General features: G+C 39.4%; 1 protein-coding gene across 1 annotated transcript in view; it reads left to right on the top strand.

Moving 5' to 3' along the window:
• Window positions 1-15,951, top strand: part of syt9b (synaptotagmin IXb) — a 63,781-nt gene that overhangs the window by 30,935 nt on the left and 16,895 nt on the right. The gene's annotated exons all lie outside the window — the stretch shown is intronic.

Raw genomic sequence — 15,951 nt, 5'->3', positions numbered from 1 at the left:
ATGCATATATACTTAGAGGAACTTTCTGGAGGCACAATACCACCATTGTTGGAAAATTATGCTTTTTTGAGTTTGTCTTTTTAGACCATCTTTGCCTTTTTTTGTACAAATCTTTTGGAACAATTTTCAAATCATTTTAGACCATCTTTATACGTTTTGGACAATTTTTGTGTTATTTTGGCAAATTTAAATCAATTTCAGACGATATTCAAGTCATCTTTGGTGAAATGTTGACCATAGTCTGTATTTTTAGTAGAAATATGGATCCATCCATATATATACGCTTACAGGAACTTTATGGAGACACAGTGCCACCATGGATTGAAAATTTTGCTTGTTTTTCCATTTTCAAAGGCCAGCAATTAAAAATTTGGCATCTGCTGGAACCATTTGATCATTCTGATGTGATGAAAGTAATTCTGTCTGTGTTCTCATCAAACTTCATGGCTGCTGGAGTTTTATTTCTGGAGATAATGAACCATTATAATGGCTTCACAGGGTTTTTGAGGGCGAAAATGCAAAAGTTTGCATACGAGGTCCTTTGAATGTTTTTTTTCTACAGAACTTAGTTTTGGGTCCTGAATCACAAATAAGTAATCTATGAACAAAATCTGAGAAGATATCCCCTGAATCCTGACTCTATTTACTGTTTCCTCCATGACGGTACACTGAGTATCATTTTCACCAATTCGTTGACATTTTATCGACCAAACAGTTAAAGAATCAACTGATTTACCAACAATTAACACAGCTATAGGTGTTGGTAGTTTGTAGATGGATACATTTGCAGCGGCCTTTACTTTGCACAGAATCTGCTCAAACAATCAAAAACAGCCAAAACTACTATAAGATCCTGTTAGAACAGCGGAGGGAGGAAAACATATCAACGGACTCGTATCTAATTTCCTCTCCGAGTGGAACTCATCTGTGGTTTTTAGAGGCAGAGACACAGAAATATACTTAGATGCAGTTAATGTTTAATGAAAGCAGTGGAAACACTTGGGGGTAGTGACCCAGATCTGCAGCGACATCAGGCTGGGCTTGGTTTGACGGAGATACAGCGACACCGTCTATATTACATTATTCACTTGGATAAATCTACAGCATTGGAGAGGAAGTTAGAGCCTCCTGCCAGGGAATTCCTCCTCATCAGCCAGCTCAGTTTGACATAGAAACTCTGTTTTTCTTCTTGTTTATGGGTAAATTGTCGGATCACAGCATGCCGTAATTATGAGCACGATCACATACCAACACTTTATGGGATTAATAAAGACTATTCTGCATATTCATGCGGTCTTTAATTAACTGTTAGCCTTTTATAAACTGGTGAACATCAGTGAGAATAGGTGAATATCCAGCAAATAGACCACTCTCAAACAGATCTCCTTTGAAATCTATCCTCAGAATGGAAATCATAGCAAACATTAAACCTGGGCGATTAAGCTAAAAACATCTATCATCAATATGAGTAATTATTGATCCTTTTTAACAATGTATTTCTAAGAAAGACCAACAACAACAACTTTATTTGAACTCTCACCAGCTTGAATGTAACTGCTTCACTTATCAAAGCACACAACACAGTAATGAAAAACAAACACAAATATGTAAATTTACAAATATAAATAAATTATAAAGGATAAAAGACTTGAAGCTTTATTGTTATTGTGCCGTATGAAATGTTTAATGCAAAATGATATTCAGACAGAAAATCCTGCTCTCACTGGTCTCTGGTTTTTCTCTGTGCTGTCAATCGCAAACAGAGAGAGTTTTCTTCCTGAAGTGGATGGGGCCAGCAGCTACAGAAACTGAAACGGCTTGTTTACAACAGAATTAAAACCAGGAATCATACAATCATGGAGAAACCAACCATTTTTCTGGTGTTTTTGAGTTGAAAACTGAAAGAAGCATTCCGGGGATATGTGAGACTTTCATTAATTTGAGTAAAAGGACTCAAAAGTCATCTAAAATTAATCAAAATAAGTTCAAAATGACTCAGAAACTTTCTGATCCATGACCAAGGTCATCAAATGTTCTGCTCTGCTGTTGTCTAAAATGACTCAAACACATACAAAAATAATTAACATTTGTCCAATGTGATTGAAAATTGATTTAAAATGCTTCAAAAACTTGGATAAAATATAACAAAATATGTTTAGAATGACCAAACTTTGTGCAAAATGACTTTAAAGTTTTCAAAAGAGCTCAATGTGGCACATTTAAGCAAAAGTACCAAACTTTCTATTAAATAATTTTCCTATTGCCTTTGATAGTCTATCACCGGCACAAATCACTGTCATTTTATGGCCCCATCTTTGCACATTTTCCCAAAAACATCCAGATTATAGTCACTGGAGACAGAAGTGAGCTGGTGGAAGTGAACAGATTTATCAGAATAAAACTCCCCTTGGATGAATCTTTGAATTCATTCATGTCTCTTGAGCATTTTCATCATGTTTATTTTGCTTTATCAGTTTCTCAGAGCTCTTAAAGGCCTTTTCTTTGTCATCATCCTGAAGCTTTCTACTCTCTGGAAATTAACTTGACCTGTTTTACAGATAATATAATAGATTTGACTTCTCCTGTGTTTATTCTCCAGCCTTGACTTGTTCCCTCTGATTCCTTTAACACAAACTCTACTTGTGAGTATAAAGAGGCCATTTGAAAGAGCAGACAGACTGAATAAAGAGCATCAATGCAACATTCAATGAAACTGTGTGGAGTTTAGCTAAAGAAAGGGTCACGACTGCCAATTTAATTGACATTTTTTCTGCTTTGTCTTTGTTTCGCTGTTCAGACGGACGGATTGAAAGAGCAACGTTCGTCCTTGTCAACAGAATTTTTTAATGGGTTTTATGATTACAGCAACACTTTCACAGAGATTATTTCCTTCATAACCACTAAAATGCACATCTGATGCACTTGATCTAATATTAGTCGATGAAACTTTAGTTTTCTGACTTATCAATGATCCCCTCATGTTTCGTCAAAATTAGAATTTATCTATGACTTTGATTCATGACCAAATATCTGCAAAAGTAATGGCTAACCATTAGCTTCGGGTCTTCTTTGTACAGAACTTGTGTGCAAACATTAGCATGTTAACACACTTGGTGTCTTTAAAATGGAACTCTTGAGCTTGTGATTACGATATGGGAAATTGCATTCACCAAATGCTTAGAACTGTAGTATGTTGGAGAATAAGGCTGGCATATAGAATTCATGAAGCTAACCATTCACCAAACTTGACTGCAGAAACTACTTCAGTTCCCACTGTTTATGACCAAATACCAGCAAAGGTAATGGTTAACCCTGAGCTTCAAGTCTACCTTTTGCAGTACTTTACAGCAAATGTTAGCATGCTATCACATTTACTGCGTTCAAACTGGAATTCTTGAGCTTGTGTTTACGATATGGGATATCATGTTCACCAAATGCTTGGAATTGTCGTATGTTGGACACAAGTTTGACAATATGGCTGGTATTGTTGGCATCTAGAAGTCATCAAGCTAACCGTCATAGAATTACGAAGAAGACTTTGTGTTTAAAATTGCAAAAAATTAAAGGCTGATTGATGGTTTTCACATGAAGACTTTGGGGCTGGACCCAAATATCTGGATATCTGAGTATTCGGTCGTTACGGTGGTATATGATTATTTATTTTGAGATCCGAATATTCGGACCCTCCCGTTGGACGATGTCACATGGCTAATGCAAACTTTAAAAGCAGCCAGTGGACATACATGTGGTTTGTTCATACTGTAACACGTACATTTTGTTCTGCTTTCACATAGCACAGCATATCTGGAGATTTTAGAACTTCCAACTGTGTTTGGGCTAGAAAAGATTTACAAATCAAAGCTCCTCCAAAATCCTGCAGCGACGACTTCAACTACAATTCAGGTTTATGATCAAATACCTGAGACAGTAATGACATTACGCTAACACGCTAAACCACCATAGCGATCATGCTACTACATATTACACCTGAAAAACATTAGCATTTGTCATTCACTGCCTTTAAACTGGAACTCTTCAGCTCATGATTACGACATTGGATGTCTTGTGTGACAAATCCTTGGAGTTAAGGTGGTATATCAGACATAATTTAGAGAATATGCACGGTATCGTTGATGTTTAGAATCCACAAGGCTAACCATTTAGCACGCTAATGAACGGTAAATGCAACGGCTGTTGGGACTATCAACATCTTCCTTAGACTTTTTTCTATTCTTGAAAACAGATATTTTTGCTTATATCATCACGTGTGTAAAGATTCTCTTGTTTTGATGGGATTTCCATAAAAACTGAACTGAACTGAGGGTTTCTGAGGAACCTACCCTGGTGTTTGCAGTTTGGCCATCGCTTTGAAACCGACTACACAGCTGCTGTTCATCATTTAGTGAAGTTCAAAGCCAGAAAATTCTCGTTAGCTGGGTGAGAACCAAACCAGCTCTGACCTGTTGGTGGTTTAAAGAGCTAAAGAGGGTCAGTGGAAGTGGGTTAGACCTTCCTCTGAGGCCGAAGCTCTTCTGTCTCCAGCGTCAGAATAAATATAATCCTTATTAATCATCCATTACCAGCAGACTGCTGTCAACAATGTCAACTCCAACTTCAAACAAGCTTCGGGACACTTTCTCTGGAATAAATTCTTAAAACATGGACATTTTCAATTTAAATTCTTAACTATTTACAGTTATGGTTTTGCTTTTTTTTTGTTAAATTACAGCAAATATCCCATAAAAGTACCCCAAAAAGCATTAGTTTAATTCAATTCAAATCAATTTTATTTATATAACGCCAATTACAGTCAAATTGTCTCAAGATGCTTTACAGAACCCATATGCCTCAACCCCAGAGCAGCCCTAAATGCTAAACATGCTAAAAATAAAAGACTGTCCAAAATTGTAAATATCCAGATTAAAAATCTGTACTTTTACTTAAAAATAATTATGAATTAAATAACTTCATATTTATTATTTTCCTGACAGATAATGTAAAATAGCTGTAAAGTAATGATATTTAAATACAGCAAAAATAAATAAATGGCCACACACTGTAAAAAAAAAATCCAATTACTATTTGTAAAAATACAGATTTTTTCATGTGAACTAATTAAATTAACACTTTTTCCTATGATTTTCTTGTGAAACTGTATTTTTTTAATTGAGAAAATTTGAAAACTTATATTTATGATAGTCAGTAATTATTTACATTTGTTTAAATCCATTAGACACCTAATTTACTCTTCATATAAAGGAAAATATCTGTAAAATAATGATATGTTGAGCAGATTTCTAAAAATATCCTTAGTTTTTTGGTCAAAGCTTGAAAAAAAAAATTTTTTTGGTAAAAAAAATACTGATTTTTTTCAGTTTTGGCCCCTTCCTTTAGGATTAAGATGCAAATTAATATTTTTTTCTGAAATTTTACCAGATATTTTTTCAAATTTAACAAACAAATAAAATCTACTTAAAAACACTGTTAAAACATTTTTTACAGTGTAAGCATAGTTCAAGAACTATAGAGTCCTTCTGTGTATACACAAAAAACATGGATGTGGTTGTTGCTTTTGCAGGTCTGTTTATTGAGAGTTGTGTTAACGTGTGCGTCTCAGTGTTTTACATGCGTGTTGGCGGCCTGAAGAAACACATCAATGTGAAGTTTCTCCTTTATCTCCGTCGGTGTCCCCAGCAGAACTGGGTCAGCTCCACTGGGAGGAGCCCTGAGCCGGTCCACTCTCCGGTCGGCGTGCATTAATCACAGCTGCTGCACACAGCGAGCCTCCAGCCAAACCCGGACACATGAACCACACTCAAACGTATACATCCGAGCTGCATGCTTATAGAATAACAAATGAGCTTCTCGTGTAATAATAAGGCTGCTCTGGGGGCTTGAACTTGTGACTGCTGATTAGTGTTTGCGGTTAAAATTAGAAGAATCCAACCTGGAAGCTGCAACACCTCCCTGTTAGTCCACACATGCTATTAATTACAGGAAAAGTAATTAAAATCCTCGTCTGGAAGCCACACGGATCTCAGCTGGCTCAGAAGGACTGATTATGACTTTATATCAGTGGGATTCTTTGTGTCCCACAGTCACAGAGAAATCATTAAGAGTTACCAACAGCACTAAAGTAAAACAGCAGGTTTTCTGTGAACTCAGAGGAAAAAACTGAGAGAAAAAGCAAAGTTTGTTCTTGGACAAAACTTATTTAGTTTAAACAGTTTGTTTTAACTCAGTCAACCACAGTAACAATAAAATGAATGAAATACAGTGGAAATTCTTCTTTATGCTAATAAAAGTAAGAAAAATCTGCTCCGTTACAAAACAGATAAAGAAACATGGTGGTGGCAGCATCATGATGTGAAGTACGGTGGTGGCAGCATCATGATGTGAAGCATGGTGGTGGCAGCATCATGATGTGAAGCACGGTGGTGGCAGCATCATGATGTGAAGCATGGTGGTGGCAGCATCATGAAGTGAAGCATGGTGGTGGCAGCATCATGAAGTGAAGCACAGTAGTGGTGGTATCATGATGTGAAGCACGGTGGTGGCAGCATCATGATGTGAAGCACGGTGGTGGCAGCATCATGATGTGAAGCACGGTGGTGGCAGCATCATGATGTGAAGCATGGTGGTGGCGGCATCATGATGTGAAGCACAGTAGTGGTGGTATCATGATGTGAAGCACGGTGGTGGCAGTATCATGAGATGAAGCACGGTGGTGGCAGCATCATGATGTGAAGCACGGTGGTGGCAGCATCATGATGTGAAGCACGGTGGTGGCAGCATCATGATGTGAAGCACGGTGGTGGCAGCATCATGATGTGAAGCACGGTGGTGGCAGCATCATGATGTGAAGCATGGTGGTGGCAGCATCATGATGTGAATTAACTAGCAAAGAATAAAAACTTAATTTAAAGCTGCTGTTCAGTGATTAGCCCAACAAAATCTGTAATCCAATTTTATGTAAATTTCTAAAATCTCAACCTTATAAATTGAAATAACCACTTTTTTGTGTGAACATGATTAATTTTAGTGGATTTACTTTGTTTGGTGAAATATGAGCCATGATTTGACCCTTTGATTGATACCAACCTACAGAAAGTTGAAACTAGAGCTGGTCGTCCAACTATTTCATGTCCTCCAACTAAACTGTGTGAGATTTTTATTTGTTAGCAACAACTGACTTGTTTTTTCCTTCTTCGGTAACTTCTAACTGAATGAACTCAACCAAGTGGAATAAACACAACCACAGCGTAAAGAGAGCACAAGGAGGCTAATCATTATTGACTGCTACCATCCTGTTTTAGTTTACTGATCCGAGAAACTGTCACACTCACTTTTACGCTAATTTAGCAGCTAAAGTGCATTTTAAACTTTATTCCTTTCTTGTCTTCTGTTTAAAACACTCTTGATTTATGATGTAATAGCGATATTGAGCTAAAATGCTAGTTTGACGTTTAGAGGTGTAATTTAATTAGAGGAAACTCCTGAGACTCACTGATCTGTCCCGACTCGGTGAGCAGCGATGAATCATTGAACTGTGTTGCTTTTGCATATTGAATTATTGCCAATTGATGGTTCCATCATTTCGTTCTCCTGTAGTCTGGTCCACATTATGTTTAATGATTTTGGTGACAAAGACGATGAAGAGCTGGGAGACGCTGGACCCTGAAGGGCCAGTCGATAGTATTGACTGCAGTCTGGTCGGCCCGTAATTAGGACCTTGATGAATGGGGTCAGCCTGAGCACTAAAACTATGTCTATGTGTGCGTTTGTTGTTAATTCATTAAAGGAGCTTCCCATTTCCCAACAATGATAAATGACACCGTGTAACAAGCACTCGTCCTTCCATTTGCCCGCATTGACTAAGTGAGAAATATGATTCTCCAAACACTTATGGCCAATTGTGTCAGTGGGGGAACATTAAAGGGGAAAACATACATGGACTGTATGCGCACATGGGGGAAGTGTGTGTACTTTCCTATCGTTTCATTGTATATTGTAGTTCATCCTCATTTAATTTGCCATTACGTCTCATGTTTCTTTATTTCTGTCTTTAAAAACTAATAATGACATTCTGTAGATTTACAGTATACAACAGAAATTAGTCAAAAGATTTAAAACAATGTTACCTGCATCATTTCTAACTTGACAAAAAAGTTTTTCCGCTTGTGAACAGTCAGAAAGAAACACTCTCGAGAGACCATATTGTAAATATAGATCCCAGAGTAGGAACTCAATGCAACAAAAGTGAATCCAGCTGTGATCACCCGTGATCTCCAATCAGCCAAACTTCATGGACATGGTTCTAAAATGACCCCGTGAACAGCAAAACCTTCTCAGTTTTGGACCTACTGACTGTGTCAATATCCATGCCTTCATCATGGCTCCATGTGGAAAAAGAAATTGGCAGAAAAATATGATTGTGATGCTTCACAAAGGTGGAAAAGAAATGTGGAAGATCAGCTAAAAACTGGTGGAAGAACAGTCACAGCAGTAATCAGGAGTCATAGTAGCACTAATCAGGGCTCCTAAAATGACTCCATGGACTGCAAACTACTTTCATAATCCAACTGCTTCAGACTTGGCTCAGGGGTTGTCAATGGAAACCAGAGTTAGTTTGAAGCTCAGACAGTGTAAAGAACACTTCAGAACATAAACCTCTATGGACGGAGGACTAGAACAAATATCTTTCAGTAGAAAGTTTGCTAAAGAACACGAAAAGAAGCCTGAGGAACGTTGCAGAACATTCTTTGGTCAGCTGAAGATAAATTGGTTGGGCTCAGATGGAGTCCAGATGGTTGGTGTGAACCTGACCAGGACTAACAGTGACTGCATAGTCCTGACAGTGAAGCACGGAGGAATTTGTGTCTCTCCTGACCAGGACTACCACAATGAATGGGTAGTCCTGACAGTGAAGCATGGAGGTGTATGATGACGTTTATGGATGCACCATTAATGTCTAAGGATAAACCAAAATACTGGATGATAAGATGACTACCAGCCTGAAAAAGCTTGAAGAATCACACAAAAGTTTCTACAGAAGAAAAACGACAACCTGGATAAATATGCGGCTTGACTTGACTTCAATAGAACATCTTTGCGGTATTTTATTTATTTATTTATTTTTTTCTTTGCGGTATTTTAAAGAGAAGCTTGATGAGAGCAAGATAAATTTGTTGGGCTCAGATGGAATCCAGTAGGCTTGGCGTGAACTTGGTGAGGACTACCACATTGGATGCATATTCCTGACATTGAAGCACGGTGGTGGGAGTGTGATGATATGGGCTGCAGGAGTGAAATGGTGTGGATTCACCATGAATGTCTGTGGATAAACCCAATAAACTGGCTGAGAAGATGACTCCCAGTCAGCAGAAGCTTGAAGAAGAATAATAGTATAGCTGGAGAATCATCCAAAGAACTAAATCACACAAAAGTTTCTACAAAGGAGATACTACAATCTGGACAAGTATGTAGCCTGAGTTGAATCCAGTAGAACATCTTTGTGGTAATATAAAGAGAAATGTAGAGCAACACAACCCCTCCAGATAAGAGCAGCTGAAATAATTGTCTTAAAAGAAAGCCAGAACGTCTTTTCTTAAAGAATAAAAGGTGGAATTTGTAATCCAGTAACTGTTAGTTAGTAATCATTTGACATTTAAGTGGTTAAGCAATGAAGCAGACTTCTATCTAGAGCCAACAGGTGATTAGCTTAGCATAAAGACAGGAAACAGGAGAGCACTGGTACCATTTAACAAATACAGAACACCACTAATGCTCACAAGTAAGATTTTGAACCTTGAACAGAACCAGACTGTTCCGCCCCATTTCCAGTCTTCATGCTAATCGCTAACATAAAGCCCAGTGGCTCTAAATTCATATTTAGTGTACCGACATGATCCCAACTCCTGGCAAAAACAGCGTGTTTCTTAAAATGCCACTCTCTCATTGCCAACCTGCCTTTCAGCATCCAATCACGAGGTGTAAAATTCTGCTGAGACTTAAAGTTGCCCTATGGAGTTTTCTAATTCCGTCTACGTTTAGTACTCATCTCTGAGACTCATTGTGTGTGTCCTTGAGGTCTGACTAACATAGTGAATGCATCTTCTTAGTTATAAAACAGCTACAAAGCAGTTTTTCCTAGTAAGTCTCGCAAATTATTTAACTCTGGTGAAATTTCAGAGACAAATTTGCCCTCCTGACCGAACCAAACTATCCTTTGAGGAAGCAGGGAACCCTAGAAGCTGAAACATTTGAAGCTGTAGCGCTGTAAGTTTTGTGGTCCCATCACTGGGAAATGGTTTGCTGACAATTGAAACAGAAGCTCATGGTACAAATACTCAAAATACAAGATGACTGATAAGTGTTTGCATTTAGTGCTACTCGGGACACACTGGGCATCTCGTTGACATTCTGAATGAACTTCCTTCTTTAAAACATTTGCAAATCTATTTTTCTTATAGGTTTGCATCATTGAGACACTCACTTTTAGCTTTTAGCTTGTAGTCTTCCACTTTGCTGATCTTCCAAGCACAGTGCTAATTTTCTTAATGCATTACCACCATCTGTAGATCAGTGAATGATGTGAAACCATAAATATTGGAGAAACTAAGGCTACCATTGGGATCATGCTGTTGAGAAAACTGACACTTTTCAATTCTGGGTCACTGGGTTGTTTACCAATGTAGGAACCATAAGCATCATTGAGAGCATCCCGAACCTTCAAGCACATTCCAACGGCAGAGAGCACCTCTGTAGAACCTCTTTCAGGGATGTTTTTGATTGGGGAAAAAACTACTTCTAAATGGCTTTACAATATTGGGTCTAAATTTTGTTTCAGTAAACTCAAAGAGAACAACAAGCACCATTATTTTTCCCAGCCCTCTTGATGTCCTTGTTGTCTAGCAGTTTTCTTCTCTTAAGCATCAACGACGTCAACGTAAAATTTGTGCTTACAGAACTTTAGTTGCGTCCAGTAGTTACTGTTTTGCGCATTCGGCATTAATGTTGCAGTCAAAGCAGTTGGATTAAAGACTGGAATGGAGACAGAAAGGCTGAAAGCGCAAACATGATGTGAAGCACGGTGGTGGCAGCATCATGATATGAAGCACGGTGGTGGCAGCATCATGAGATGAAGCATGGTGGTGGCAGCATCATGATGTGAAGCATGGTGGTGGCAGCATCATGATGTGAAGCACGGTGGTGGCAGCATCATGAGATGAAACACGGTGGTGGCAGCATCATGATGTGAAGCACGGTGGTGGCAGCATCATGAGATGCAGCATGGTGGTGGCAGCATCATGAGATGAAGCATGGTGGTGGCAGCATCATGAGATGAAACACGGTGGTGGCAGCATCATGATGTGAAGCACGGTGGTGGCAGCATCATGATGTGAAGCATGGTGGTGGCAGCATCATGGTGTGAAGCATGGTGGTGGCAGCATCATGATATGAAACACGGTGGTGGCAGCATCATGAGATGAAGCACGGTGGTGGCAGCATCATGAGATGAAGCACGGTGGTGGCAGCATCATGAGATGAAGCACGGTGGTGGCAGCATCATGAGATGAAACACGGTGGTGGCAGCATCATGAGATGAAGCATGGTGGTGGCAGCATCATGAGATGAAGCATGGTGGTGGCAGCATCATGATGTGAAGCACGGTGGTGGCAGCATCATGAGATGAAGCATGGTGGTGGCAGCATCATGATATGAAGCACGGTGGTGGCAGCATCATGAGGTGAAGCACGGTGGTGGCAGCATCATGAGGTGAAGCACGGTGGTGGCAGCATCATGAGGTGAAGCATGAAGGTGGCAGCATCATGAGGTGAAGCACGGTGGTGGCAGCATCATGATATGAAGCATGGTGGTGGCAGCATCATGAGGTGAAGCACGGTGGTGGCAGCATCATGAGGTGAAGCATGAAGGTGGCAGCATCATGAGGTGAAGCACGGTGGTGGCAGCATCATGATATGAAGCATGGTGGTGGCAGCATCATGAGATGAAGCACGGTGGTGGCAGCATCATGAGGTGAAGCACGGTGGTGGCAGCATCATGATATGAAGCATGGTGGTGGCAGCATCATGAGATGAAGCACGGTGGTGGCAGCATCATGATATGAAGCACGGTGGTGGCAGCATCATGATGTGAAGCATGGTGGTGGCAGCATCATGAGATGAAGCACGGTGGTGGCAGCATCATGATGTGAAGCATGGTGGTGGCAGCATCATGAGGTGAAGCACGGTGGTGGCAGCATTATAATGTAAATCTCTGAATAAATACATTATTTGGGAGTCCAGTGTCAGTTTGTAAAGTATGCTTCAGTTTATTATCTGAAAAAATGTCTTAAATTACTGCAAAAATAGTAGAAAATCCTTCAGTATCGCTCTCTGACTTACATCTACTTTGTTGTCGTGTCCTTAGAGATTATCGGTAAAAATTTAAATTAATGAGAAACACTCGACACAGAAGCTCTTGTAGCATGGAAGGTAAACTATTTGGAATCAGTGAACATTTCTTTCAAAACAAACGGACTCTCTTTGAACTTGAATATCTTCCTGTACAGCTGCATGTACAGTCGTCTCTCTGCTGTTTACAGTTATTAGGATGCTTTAGGCCTTCAGACCTGATTCTGCCATCGTTTATTTATCCGTACAGCTGAAGCTGAGCCGAGGCGGCGAGTTGTTTCCTTCCACCGTGTTCATCCAGGCAGATATCAGCTGATTGGTTCTCATGTAACAGGATCTTCAGTGCTTAAGTGAGCTGAATAAACGCTTTGCTTTTTGTCACCGTGGTGCTGAGCCTCTCTAGCAGCGCTACAGCAGGGAAAACAGAGAAGTTTAACACCAAACTCAACGACAACTTTGTAGAAGTCAAACACTTGGTACAACCGAAGCTTCTCCATCTATCTGCTGACCAGCAATCTGAAAAAGTATTTCATCTGCACATGATAAACAGAATATATAATACAGGATACATTGCATGAAAACTGTGTGCAGATCTAATAAAAGAAGGAACCAGTTTGCCATGGATACAGCTTCAGCAGTCAGAACATTGTGAAACAGACTATTCTTAGACTGCTTTATGCATTTTAACACCAGTTTTACAGGAATTATTCTCAATGCTCCAAAAAGTAAAACTGACAAATATTCTCAGTGAGTTTGTGTACAATAAACTAAAGATCAATAAAACATGTTGAAATGTAGTGCTTTTTAACTGCATATTTTACAGATATATGATTTTTTTTCCAAGTTACAGGCCCTTAAAGTACACAGGGATGAGTTCCATTACTTTCTCCAGCATTTTGAGGGCTTATAACTTCATACCTTAGGAAGACATCTATATACACTAAGGTTACTGTAGATAAACAATCAGCTGATTCTAAGGGGTCAGGTAGGTAATTTTTTAGTTTTGCCAGATGGAATATCTCATGTACTGTTTGGTTTTATGCTTTACTTTGTAATTTTTCCAGTGTGAATACACTACACTCCCAAAACCTGCTAAAATCTAGTGTGATGTATGGATCTGGTCTAAACCCCAACAATGCTATCTGCTTGGCAACATGAACTGCGACCAGTAGTCTAAGTGACCACCTGGCTACATGGCTTCTACAAACATACTAAAGTTACTGTTGATTTTTTTTAAAAACAGCTGATTCTGAGGGGATCAGATGGGAACTTTTTTAGATTTGCCTGAATTTGGCTGATGAGACGACCTACACACTGTTTAGATTTATACTTTAGTCATTTATCCATTGTGAACACACCAAACTCCCAAAAACTAGTTCAAGAATTTGACCCCAATGTACTCGACCACAAAAGTCTTTGTCTTGGTGCCCATTGCTAGCTAAACCCCAACAATGCTATCTGCTTGCCAACATGAGCTACTACCAGTAGTCTGAGTAACCACCTTGCTAAGTGACTTAATGAAACATACTAAAGTTATTGTACATAAAAAATCTTTCCCCTTTCTAGGTCCTAATGGCCTTTAGACCGGCAGAGACTGCAGGAGATTAGATATCGTCTATTCTGACGTGACTAAGCCGGCTAGTTGCCTCCACATTGGTCCTTAATCTAAATCTGACCTTCTCCCAACTACAACATATACCCAAAGATCAGAGAGAATCCTCACAACTGATGCTGGAATTGCTTGCGTGTACTGCTGCTCTATCGCTGTCACTTCTCCTGACGTCAGTAAACTTTACTTTCAGCCCAAGTCATCTGAGTCTCCAGCATCTCTCTGTATCGGCCTCCTCTTCCTCTCTCAACCTCGCTGAACTTCCACAGAAACCATCACAAGGGAACAATGTGCACAAGTGGAATCATTTGAATTTATTACTCCACCAAGGAATGGCAGAGTTATGTGACGATTGGCTCCTGTCTGTCTGTCTGTCTGTCTGTCTGTCTGTGTCTCTGTCTGTCTGCCTGTCAGCAACATCACTCAAAAACAGACTAACGAATTTGGATGAAATTTTCAAGGAACATCAGAAATGACACAAGGACCACCTGAATAGATTCTGGCAGTGATGCAGCTTATAGTCTGGATCCACGGACTTGTTAAGGATTTCTGTATCGTTGCCAGATAGCGGCACAGTGTCACTGTAACCATGACAACAAGTGAACACTACGTCAGCTGCCTGCTGACGATCCCATGATTGCAATCTTACTACCAATTGACCACTGAGGACATATTGGGACTTATTGTTGTGGCATTTTAAGACAAAACAAATGATAAAATTAGATGAATAGGATGTGTAAATCAAATTTTAGAGCAAACGGTGACAAGATTGGAAAAGCTAACGTGTCAACTGAATTTATGAATACACTAAATGATCCTGTGGAGAACGGCAACCCAATGGAAGCCCATGGAGCCCATATAAGACGTTAACACTGGAAGTTCATGCCCTCTCTTTGTCTGCACTTGTGAGTTGAAACCTCGGTCACGCTGAGCCAAGAAGAAATAATGCTAACCTTTCAGAAATTAAAGAGAGGAGGTGGTTAAACATTTGATATGACTACACCATATGCATCCTGATTGGGTCTTAAGACGATGGGTGTGGTTTCACAGAATTGAAGAGGAGTGTTTAAGAGAAGGTATAAAAGACAATGTAACGCTTTGTGTAGTCGGTTAAAATCTTGAGGTTTTGCTCACGTTTGTTCTTACAGCCTCTATATTGAATAAACATTATTCGCATCAGACTCTGAAGACTGCTTGAATACACTTTCTTGAGAACTTTTTGAAGACTCCAACAGTTGATCCAGAATTGATTTTTGACTACATGTTTGACAAAGCTGCCTGATCATCACCGGCCTTTAGCAGGCAGACTGAGTCACAACATTATCCATCGAAAATGATACAAGGAACAACTGATTAAATTATGGGGTGTTTCTGAGTCCCATCAATTCCCACCGGCCGCTGCATATTTAGGTCACGTGATTCCGTATCCATACATAAAGTACACATGCAGAACACACACCTGTGCTCAGTCTAAGGTCATTTAGTTTGTGGGTTCATCTACAGGGTGGGCCATGAGTTGCCATATATAGGAAAAATAAACATTTTATGCTGGACAACCGTTTTTATTTATGTAATGTGCTCTATATGATTAGCATTGTTTCCAAAACACATATTAATACGTGTTTTCCACTGTTGATGAACTTGCATTAGCACAGTTGAAGTTCTGCTTGTAATGGCGTTGATGATACGTTCCTGGAGATGATTTATGTCTCGTATCTTCACCTGATACACCATGGCCTTCAAGTGTCCCTAAAGATAGCATCAAATGCATCTTCTAGGGTATCTGAAACGTAAAAATATGTACATTATACATTTTCCTATGTATGGAAACTTATGGCTCACCCTGTATATTAAATGGACACATTCTATGGTGCCATGATTTGTGCCACAAATTTTTACAACATTTCAGCCGTTGTAGATGATCCA

This window comes from Amphiprion ocellaris, chromosome 3 (assembly GCF_022539595.1).
Source record: "Amphiprion ocellaris isolate individual 3 ecotype Okinawa chromosome 3, ASM2253959v1, whole genome shotgun sequence".
Lineage (NCBI taxonomy): Eukaryota > Metazoa > Chordata > Actinopteri > Pomacentridae > Amphiprion > Amphiprion ocellaris.
The sequence above is the reverse complement of the archived record's forward strand: the minus strand, read 5'-3'. Positions and strand labels throughout refer to the sequence as shown.